Source organism: Coffea arabica, chromosome 2e (assembly GCF_036785885.1).
Source record: "Coffea arabica cultivar ET-39 chromosome 2e, Coffea Arabica ET-39 HiFi, whole genome shotgun sequence".
Classification (NCBI taxonomy): domain Eukaryota; kingdom Viridiplantae; phylum Streptophyta; class Magnoliopsida; order Gentianales; family Rubiaceae; genus Coffea; species Coffea arabica.
In genome coordinates this window covers 50157242-50168715 of record NC_092313.1, presented here as the reverse complement: position 1 = coordinate 50168715, position 11474 = coordinate 50157242, and the positions used below count along the sequence as shown (strand labels likewise).

At 37.9% G+C, this 11474-nt stretch overlaps 1 long non-coding RNA gene across 1 annotated transcript; it reads right to left on the bottom strand.

Moving 5' to 3' along the window:
• Positions 1-3279: 3279 nt before the first annotated feature.
• On the bottom strand, positions 3280-6598 carry LOC140037306 (uncharacterized). Its single transcript, XR_011841230.1, has 3 exons — positions 6185-6598; positions 4319-4392; positions 3280-3524 (listed from the first exon to the last, which is right to left on the bottom strand). It is a non-coding gene; the product is annotated as an uncharacterized lncRNA (long non-coding RNA).
• Between the last annotated feature and the right edge of the window lie 4876 nt (positions 6599-11474).

Here is an 11474-nt window from a genome sequence, read left to right as displayed (position 1 = left end):
TGGAAATTTTGAAGTACAATGGATTATATTCCAAAAAGCTGCAGTGAAGTGTACATTAAAAATGAGATATATGATAGGTATAAAAGACAAGGCGGTATATGAGTATATAAGAGGGATGTATTTCACAACGCGAAAGGAGGTTTTACAACAAGTTTATAGAGGAAAACATCGGTAAATGAATAGGAGGTCTATTACTTATTTGTACTTGTTTCATACAGTAGAAAATAAGACACAGGGATCAATGCAAGTATGCCATGAACATATAAGCTAGACTAGATAAATATCAGTTAACAAAAGACAAAAAGATTGACTAGAATAAGCAAGATGCAGTTAATCATATCAATTTGGCAAATTGGCTAAGGTCTCCTTGTGAGGATCCGAAAATTCTGTGTAAATTTCATGCTTTTATTTTAATTTTTATATACCTTATTGTTGATGAATTTAAGTGTTTTAATTGTTTTTACCACTTGAGAAATGAATAATAGAAGTTTGTAGTGTGAGAATCCAAAAATATTTATGTAAATACTCTTCACGTTTTAATTAGAAATTCGAACATGTCATGTTACTTATTTATCGATTTAATTATGTGTTTAACTGCTTTTGTTGTAACTTATATGTTTAAGTTTTTCCTTCTTAATACTGGCTAGAATAAGAAATTAGTAGGGGTAATAGTAAGATAAAATGAAAGTGCAAGGCTTAAATCTTTATTTGTGCATACAATTGACACAGCGTAAGCTTGGACATTTGTCCAACTAATAAGTAAAGCTTGTACCAGCTCATTTGCGTATCCTTTCTGTTTGACATGCAAAACCTTGACCAAAACACAAAACACATTTGCTGGTTTCTTTCCTCAAGCTTACAACCGAGAGAGAGAGAGAGAGAATTGGCATGTAAAGCTGGATCAAAACTTTCTATCTTTCTTTGTCTTACATCCGAGAGTGAGGGAATGAGAGCTAGCATTCACTTCCATAGGAATTCGGGGCCACTTTGTTGTGGAAACCGAGAGGGAGGAAGGTGAAGCTGGGAGAACCGTTTCAGCTTTTGTTTGTATAGAAATAGAGGTAAAATTCACCAATTACACACTCTATTTTCTCAATCGATTGAGATACTTGTTGCATGTGGAGTTGAGGAAAAACAAAGGGGTGTTTTACTAGAAAAAAACCTGGTTTGAAGGCTGGTTTCTTGCTGGAATTTCCAGCCTTAGCCGAGAGGAAGAGGGAGTTTGGTTTTCCAGATTTTCAACCGAAATATTGAGTTTAGCTAGGAAATTTCTGTTATATGTTCTATCTTTTGCCTTATATGATGTATAGTGTGTCTTACTTTTAATTCTAGTGAAGAGTTGTGATTTTGGATGAAAATTTTGAAAGAATTTGCTGGAAAATCTGTTGAGCTGGCCAAGTGAGGGAGGAGGAATTTTCCAACTTAGCCGATGATGGATCTTTTGATTTTGAGTGGGTATTTTGATGAAATGTGGCTAGAAAATCATGTTATATACTCAGTACAATCTTTATTTAGTGTTGCATGCAAGTTTTCTTGGTGAAAACTTGATCACAAGGGCTAAAATAGGGATAAAATGACTGATTGACTGTATATTGGCTTGATAACCTGGCAGATGGAGTATTGGCTGAGATTTTGGTTTAAAACTGGAATTTGATGAGACGTTTTTGCTGGATTTCAAAGCTACATGGTCTTATTGCAAAGTTTATGTGAATGCATGTCGAATTTGGTTGATGTCTAATGTACTGATTGAAATTTTGGTGAAGATACATGGCTGGAAATCCCAGCTTTGAACCCGAGAATGTTGTGTTTTCTCAAACTTAGATTTCATCTTGTAACCTGAAATTCATGAATATATTGATAAAAAACATCCCAACTCCTCTGTTTTACTCTGTATATTGTGGTTGTCCTGATCTGGGAGGAAATAATTGAATCTTAGAGAAAGAAATGGCGGCTGGTCGAGCATGCAGAACTGTTTTGGCAGATTTGGGTTGATTGGATGATTTCGATTGTATTTCTGAAATTTTCTGGAAGTTTTAGCTAAGTCTTAACCAAAAACGATCTATAATAGAATGATAGTAAAATGTACCTTGAATTTGAGGAAGTTAAGCAAGAAAATAGCAAACTAAAGGGAGAAACTTGACTACCTATTGAAAAACTATTTCGAACCATTCTAAAACAAGTGCTTAGATTTTGAGTTTAACTTTGAATTCTAAAATCAAACTTGAACCAAAACTGACCAAAACCTCTTCAAAGTATCTTATAACAGTTTTACTTGTGAAAATTCATCCAAAATATAGGATAAAATCAAGGAAGTTCATATGAATACTAAGCTGACAATCTCTAGGAAATTTATCAACTTTGAACTGTGATTTCTAAAAAGACCCTTAGGACCTAGATTCCAACTTTTATAAGAAAATGTAAGTTGTAGCTACCACTTAATCACCTTAACTTACTATATTTTGATAAAATATAGAATTTTAAGACTTAAGGGGTTTAAGTTACCTAAACTTTGGAACTAGGAGTTACTAGAATAAGATAAGAACTAAGATTTCCTCAAAACTCTATGTATGCATTTAAACATCTTGGATCATACATATAGGTTATATATATACACTTTTAACCCATTGTATCATATTAAGTTGAGTTTAGCTAAAAGAATCAAGTAAGCCTAAAAACTAGAATAATCACTTAAACCCTTAATTTCACCAAGTATTACACTTAAACATCACTTTAGGAAATTTAATAAATAATCTAATAAATTTACAAATATCTCAAGGACCGAGGGTGACCAAGAGGAGGGACCGACCACCGAGGAGTAAACTCCAACTACTTTGGGTGAGTGTTTCCACATTTGTGTGTTTAAATTGCCTATGTATTACTTAAGTGATGTTTATGTGATTATGTTAGTGCTTCATTGTGAAGTGTTTTCAATTGTCCCTCGCCTTCTAAGTCGGGGTGTACTTTATCACACTCGGTTTAGTTTGAGATTGAAGGTTGATAATTGACCAAGTGTTACTGTAGGTGTGCATGACTGTAAGTCACGTGTGTATTTTACTGCACCGGCTAAATTCGACCCCAAAACCCTACTATTCAAAGGACTATTCGATCCAGCGAGGGGCATGGTTGGGAAGGATGGTAGCTTTAGGTAAGTGTTTCGGTATGTTCGAGTATACCACAGAGTAGCGGATTACTTGTGACGCTCCCACTTCTCCCAAGGGCGAACCCAAGGGTATCCGCGGAACGCCTGCCTAGCTCTCGCCAGGACTCGAGACAAATCAATTCAAACTTAACAATATAAAACAATTTATACCAGTCTAATAAGGAAAAATCGCTTCCATAAACGAATATCCAAGTCTTGTACCACGTGTTCAAAATACATCCGTTATCCAATTCTTACGTCAGGATCCAAAAGATACATCAATTCCCAAATATATACAATAGCCAAAATTTCTAGTCAATTACAATTGAAACCCTAATACAAAAGTACATCCAAAGGGTTCCAACGAGTTTCACTCCATCCATTCCTGTTAAGGAAAACAAATCTACGGGGTGAGGGAAACGCTCGTGAGGCCAAGAAAACACACATGCAAGCACGTTGTCCAAATAACAATCCCAATATTCAAGTAATTTACAATTCGAGCGAGAAAAATAAACAGAAATAATTCAAGGATATAGGAGCTCTCAGGAGCTATTTTCCTCTTGCTTCGCCACGGTTCGATCCGATACCCCCTCGTGATGACACTCCGTTATCCTGGTGGGTATTTTGTCCGTAGAAACTTCACTTATTACTTCCTCCGACCAACATTCCACCCTCTTGGATCCGAAACCAAACACGCACGAAAAAGGCGATACTCGTCGAGTATGCCACACGAGATCTCAAGAGATCAAGTTTTGATTTTTGAACACGCACGGAAAGGGCGATACTCCACGAGTATGCCGAACAAGATCTCAAAAGATCAAGTTGTGTTTTGTTACTCTCTTGGTTTATCAAACTTCTCGACCAAGCCCATGCCGGCTCGAGTTGTAAGATTGGTTAAGAGAATTGGGCGTCCCCATAAGTCGAGGAGGTTCACTCCACCCGACAACAAGACACGCACGACATACACGACATGCATGGCAACACGACACGCACACGAAAACGGGTATATTTTAGTCGACGAGATTCACTCAATCGACTTTGAAAACCAAGTTAATACAAGTAAAGTTCAAGTAAAGGAGAGCGAGTGCGATAAAGTACACACTCGTCTCATCAAGTGATATTCACGTATATAAGCAGGTAAATCAAGTAAACACGACAAGTCAGGCACTTGACACTCACCAATTCAAAAGTAATTGAGCGAGAAAATCTTTAGTTGTCCCCTCCGGGATTCTTTTCAAGACTCGCTTGAGCACCTGAAGCAATTAACAAGTATTTTTCACTCACAATCACGTATTAATCAAGAAAGAAGTTACGCTTATTTGGACTAGTCAATACCTCAAACCAAGAACCTTAGCCACTCAAAATAAAGGTTCAAAAGTGAGGTTTTATTAACACAAGAAAAACTGATTTCATTCATGAAATCAAGTTTAAAGCGATCAATTATCATCAAGAAGGAGTAACAAGTTTTCAAATTTTCATTTTCTAAGAAATCAGCAAATTTCAGCTTTGCGCGTCAAATTTAGAAAAATCAGATCTTGCACTCAGTAGGTCCAAAATTATAAAACTTGGTACCGTTGGAAACCTCTTAGAAAGTACTAAAAGTTATTAAAAGACACTTTTCCATGAATCTAAGTGGAAGGTATTCAAAAATGAGCTTGAAGGTACAGGTTCGGCGTACAAGGCAGAATTAAGTTGGATTTCGGCCAACTTTGGAAATTCGGCACGATTCACATGTTGCAAACCGGCCTCTGAAATTTACATCTCGATTAGTGTTACAAGTGAGGTTTATAACAAAACAAGCGGATCAAGAATCGGAGTTTCGAGTACCGAGATACGGTAGCTCAAAGTTGAGGAAGATTCAAGACTGAAGAAGAATTTCCAGTTTTGAACCTCCAACACTAGCAATTTAATTCGGTATCGAAATGAACTTGAATTGGTGCCAAAATTGGCAGTATTTTACTCCTATATGCAAGGTATTCCTCTATCAAATTTCAGGGAAAAATACCCTGGGGAAGGTAGTTAATTAGTCAACCAAAGTTCAGGAAAAATTCTAAGGCAATCTGCCTTGTGACTTTCATTTCACAATTTCAAATCGTTTAACCAAGAAAACTATCCGAACATGGTTCATTTGTGAAAGAAAGGTCTAAGACACATCCATGATACCTTTGGTAAGTGATGAGCATCAAGAACTTCAATTAATAAAATCATTCCCAAGTTTTGCCCCAAATCAGTCCAAATACTACGTTTTTCCAAAACAGGGCAGTCCTCTTGTTTTAGTCACAACTCAATCAATTTAACTCGGAATGAGGCATGGTTTATGGCGTTAGAAAATACATTCACGGGACTAAAAGTTCACAGAAGGAAATGTTCTGAAATTCGGCAAGCAACCAGCTCAAAATTGAGCCTCAAGTTGCTGCCTCAACAAGCCATTCCAGCAAATCCGAGAAACAGGACAGCTAACTTAAAACGTTTGGTTCGGATCACTCACATAGAATCAGAACGTGAATTTTATCTCAAATTAAAGCTAGGAATGTCTAGTTTCAAACGCCACTGACGGCACTTGATTTCGACACCCGAGGACAGAGTTATGGCCAAAATACGACCACTGGACAGTTTTACCCGAAAATAATTTTCCAGCATGCCTAGTTCATGAATAAATTCATTTGCCCATCCAATCGTTAATGTTTTCCAACGAAAATTTCTACACACATAATATAACATATACACATCAGGATCATGCCAATAAATCACCAAAAATGGGCCTTATCATGGCCGAACAAAACAGGGGCAGATTCGGCAATTTCTGGTCATGACCTCTACTTGAGTTCCCAACAATAACACTCCATAAATTCATCATTATAACCATTAAACTACCATTAAATCCAACATTGATCCTCAAATCAGCAACAACAACCCAAGTGTGGGAATACAAAGAGCCCACTATCACATTTTACATCCATATCAAGCTAACCAAATGCATGCATGAACTTAACAAGGTAAGATAGCTTCCAAACTTCAAGTTTCCAAGAGTGGATCATCACTTACTTTGGGTTGATGTTCAGCAGAATTTTCGGCCCTCTATTACCCCAGAAAAACCGTGATTTCCAGCCCTTGTTTGCAGCTCAAAATGCTCCTCAAGTGTCAAGCTAGGTGTGGTGCAAGTTTGGTTGAATTTGGAGATGATTTGGGGTGGTTTTGAGTGAGATTAGTGAGCAGAAATTTTGAAGCAATGGAGTTAGAGAGAGGAGGGTGTTTGGTCGGCTATGAGGAGAGAGAAGATGGAGAGAAATCTGATTTCCTTTAGCTTCCAAGAGAAGGTGAAATAAGTGGTGGAAATTCACCCAAAAGTCAACTCTCATTAGGGGCCGTTTGGTGCGATTACGGCTCGATTTTCTCGCGCGTTTGGTTCACTAATGCACTAAACCTCCAATGCATATATATTCATGTAAATATTATTCACTCTTAATTGTTCCGAAATAAGGGTCTAAAGTCCCTCAAATAAAGTCGCGCGTGTGAAAACGCGTACCGTCAATTTTAATGTTATAACGCGAAACTTCCGAGAAATTCTTATAACGATTGTACTACTAACTATCACTTGAGTATTTATTCATAAGATTACCTATTTTAGGACCATAGTACAAGTCTTCAATATTCCAAGCTTATTGTGCTACTACGCGGATAAAATCTCCAAGTACTATTCACTATTTTTACTAAACGTACTCCAGGAAATTAATTTTCAGAACGAGTCACTTTAAAAATATAACGAAATTATATTTCCATGTATTTAGGTCTAATAAGGCTAGAAAATATTCCTCGTGGCAAAAATCCAATTAAATAGTTTATTAAGCCATAAATTAGGCATAAAATAATAGTTTTTACGAGTCCTCACATTACTGATATGGCTATTTAAGTGAGGAAAGTGTGTACTATTTTGAAGGTTATAAGGAGGAGTTTGGCAGAGTGTGTAGTGCATTCAGATGGCTCTAATTCAAGCACCATATCCTTTTGAAAGTAATTGTTCAGTGAAGTGTTCATTACTTTATTCAATGAAGTGTTCTTTTCTTACTTAAATTTGATTACGTGTTTAAGTGTTTATTGATTATTGCTTACTTGGAAAACCTCATTGAACTTTGCTCAACCCATTTAGTTTGTTTTTCTTACAGAAGGGGAAGACGGGAGTGGGGAGTAGGCAGGAGTTAAGTTGAGACCCAAAATCGTACTTGGAAGATTCCTTTTGTACTTAGATGTTATAGTTATTCTGACTTTTATATTCAAGGGATATATATATATATATATTGTGACAGCCCCACCTCCCCCTAAGACGTATCCAAGGGTTTGGTGGACCGCCTGCCCAACTCTCGCCAGGAATCAGACACATATCATGAAATTTCAAATAAAACATCAATAATAAAAGCGATATTAAGTACAACCTTCCATATATACACTTATGGACCTCTAATGTCCACACAATCTATAATACAACCAAGGAGTCAAACTTGTAAAAAAAAAAAATCAAACCAAACAAGCTGGCTAGACATCTATGAAGTGCTCACTGAGCAGCTAACAAAACCTAGACAAAGTCTATGTCTTCTCCACTTCCATTCTCACGTTCTTACTCCTGTAAGGAAAAAAAATTTCATGGAATGAGCTAGAAGCCCAGTGAGGTTCCAAGTAACCAAGTAGGTAAAATAATAGGCAAGATACCAGACCCAGATATCGAGAAACAAATCAAACTCAAATAGATCATGACCCAGTATATAGTTAAACAAGTAGCCCAATAGATCATGCAAAAGTGTACAGTAAAGAACACATTCATGGCAAAGGATATAGGTTGCTCTCAGGAGCAAGTTCCACTGTAGCTTGAACAAGGTCCGTTGACTCTCCGTCAACCACGAAAGTATAACGTCCGTAGATCACCACTTTACACCAATTTCCATCCACCAAACATACCTCTTACCGGGCTCGAACACCAAAGAAGTACACAAGGTTCGTCGATCTTCTCAACCAATCCCTTGCCGACTCGATTTGACTAACTAGCCCTGGATTGGACTTATAGTCTCAGATATTCAGTAATTTAGGATCTGGCTTATAGCCCCAAGTATTCAGGTATTCAAGATTGGAGTCGTTGGCTGTTATCCAATGCTCACACAGTAAATGGCTGGAGACGTTAGCTGTCACTTAACGCTCCGTATTTAGTAATATCAGTGTTCACGTGATGAATTCTAGTCAGGAGTAAACAGGTTAGGAACTTGTCCTTTACCCAAAATTTCCCAGCTTACCCGATCGCTCTGAGGCTGGTCTAAAGCAAGAGGTCCAACGAGGGTTCAGTTCAGCCATTACCGATTTACATTCACGCATACGCATGAGTAACCCTAGATTCCACTTATCCGACGTCTCGGATAAGGTCCAAGGCCCAGTTCAACCACTACAAGAGAAATGTAGCTGGTCTACAATTCAACCGCTATAAGAAGGATGTAGCCGGTCTACTATTCAACCGCCATAAGAGAAATGCAGCCGGTCCACAATTCAACCGTTGCAAGTGGATTGCAGCCAGTCTACAAAGATGTGGATAGGATTGAGAATTTTGGAAGTAGGTAGAGAGATTTTGGAAACAAAGATGTGGCATAAGGTGTGACACTCTTGATATACGAAGTATGCTTTAAGGTTTCAATATGTATATACGTGATACGTGGTATAGTATCATAAGATATTGTCCTAACTATGCTCTACTTTCCCGCCTATTTCATTTGAGCATATCTAAGTTTAATCTTCCGTGGTTGGATTGGGAGCAAAGGAACTTAACAGTTATATGGTTAGATTGCCACTTATACCTAGTTACTTATTATGATTCATTAACTTGCTTGGCAGGTTAGCACTTGAGTTCCATCGAATCCTCGAGATGGCACACTTGGTTGGTATGTATAAGGAAATCGAGATTCTTCGAACGAAGTAGAGGTTCAAAAGAGATTAGCCGAGTATTGGGAAGAGCGATGGAAACATGAATACTCGGAGAAAATTGAGCTATTGCATGAGAACATAGAACTGAAAAGGCAATGCGAATGGATTTTAGCAGAGACTTTAGCAAGGGCACAAGTTCCAGAGAAAAGCCAAAGGATAGAAATTTCAGGTGCACAGGTGAAGGCCTTCCATGCAAAGAAGGGGTGCACTTAGTGAAATTCTAAGGCAAGAACAAGGTGATCCAGGTAGGCCACTCGCTAAGGTAGGTAGAGGAACTAGTGGTGTGAGAATTTTGGGATCACCTAAAGAAGATACTCCGAGAGGGGCCTCACCAGGAGATCAAATCTCAATTCCACACCTATCTTGTGGCTATTGTGGAAAAATCAATCATACTGAGGTGAATTGTTGGAAAAGAAGGAGAAAATGCCTGCGTTGTGGGGGTGCCAATCATCGGGTTGCTAACTGCCCAGTTGTACAACGCGAAGGGAAAAGAACCCAGCAACCAATCAAGACTAACCCTGGACAGACGAAGGGGAAAGGGACTGGATCGAAAGTACCGGCTCGGGTGAATTTCCTAGAGCAACTTCAGGTCTCTGACTCGTCTGAGGACGTAGAAGGTATGATCCGCCGTCTAATGCAGATTTTGATAGATTCCGTTGAGAAGGAAATTTCGAGGACGAAATTTCTTTAAGGGGAAGAGAGTGTGAGGACCCGTAAATTTTCCTTATTTTATATTCTTTTATTTTATTTTCTCTCATGCATTTTCTTCACTATACCCTATGGTATTGATTTTTTTTAGAGATTTTATAAGTGAATAGAGTTTTTAAATCATTTTCTTGATATAAGTTAGTTCATGTTAAGTTTGGAGTGTATATTGGACGTGGAACCCGCTAGTGCGTTAAGTGAGAAATTCGGCCAATTAGGTTAAGTTTTACACAAAGGGATTAAATTACTAGGTGTTAGGAGATAATTAGAGGTTACCTGGATGGACTAACCATGGGGAGACGAGAAGATAATTTTAAGCAAAAACAAAGTGTCAAGTGTCGCTTTCTATTTTCAAGTTGACTTGCGTAACTTTTTTACCTTTACTAATAGATCAATTTTGACCCAAATCATCTTCATTTTGTACCCTTCTTGGCCGAACCTCTCAAGGAAAGAAAAGAGAGTGAGCTTCAACTTTTGGCTTCCAATTCTTGCTTAAATCTTGAAATCCAACCGATTAAATCTTGAATTTGCCCACAAAAAGTGACTTGCTAAGGAAGATTGAAGGTCTTGGTGGAGTTGTTTTGGAGGAGAAACTGTGACGCCCCCACTTCTCCCAAGGGCGAACCCAAGAGTATCAATGGAACGCCTCCCTAGCTCTCGCCAGGACTCACTAAAAAACTCAAGCATAAATATAATCGATCGTTCTTAAAAGCTCAAACGGAGTATATTATATCCACCAATCCAACATACCAAAGTACAAGTCCAATACTTCATCTAAATTTTCATAATAATAATAACTTAAGTACAATCCTTATGTTTGCAATTCAAATCGTTCTTACAAAAGTATTATCCCCAAAATATCATGAGGTTTACATTCACTTCAACCACAAGTACATCATACCATAAAGTTCACAAATCTTTCAAAATAACCATTACATTCCACAGAGAAAATCAATCACAACCCAGATAAAGGATAATCCATGGTACTCGAAAGCCTTGTGCTTGAGTAACTATCCTTCTCGAGCCCTGCATAGAACTAAAATGTTTTTGGGGTGAGCTAAAGCTCAATGAGGTTTCAAAAGGAAAAATCAAGTATTTATAAATCAGTGCGTAATTGCTATTTTAAAATCACGTGGACAAATAGGACTTTTGCTAGTAACTTTACTATGAGTACAGCTCATAAATCATTTAAAATTACTAATGTATATTTAGAATGAATGACCATGTAAATGTTTTTTCATGAATTTTTATAGTCAAACAAATAGCGGCTCGTCCGACTAGAAGAACATTACAAGGATTGCTTCGTCTCAGAGCTTAATGCTCATGAGGAGTCTTACCCGAGAAATGTCAACTAGGAGAGCAATAACAGTAGCAATAGTAAAGCAAACACAAAAGGATACAGTACTCGGTCCACTTGCCGTCCTTATAACTCCCATCGGTAGCTCCTTTGGTTGACTGGCCATCACCTTATCCCTCCAGCGGTAATACTCGAGTATACCAAAATACAGTGCCCAGGGTTATCAATCTATCCGACCGAGTCCGCTTCTGGCTCGAATAGGTGATAACGAAGGGGGGAAGGCCATGTTCAGCCGATGTGATAAAGTACACATGGCCTACAGCATACACAAGTAACACATAAACAATGAAATATTGAACAGTTAAGTGATACAAC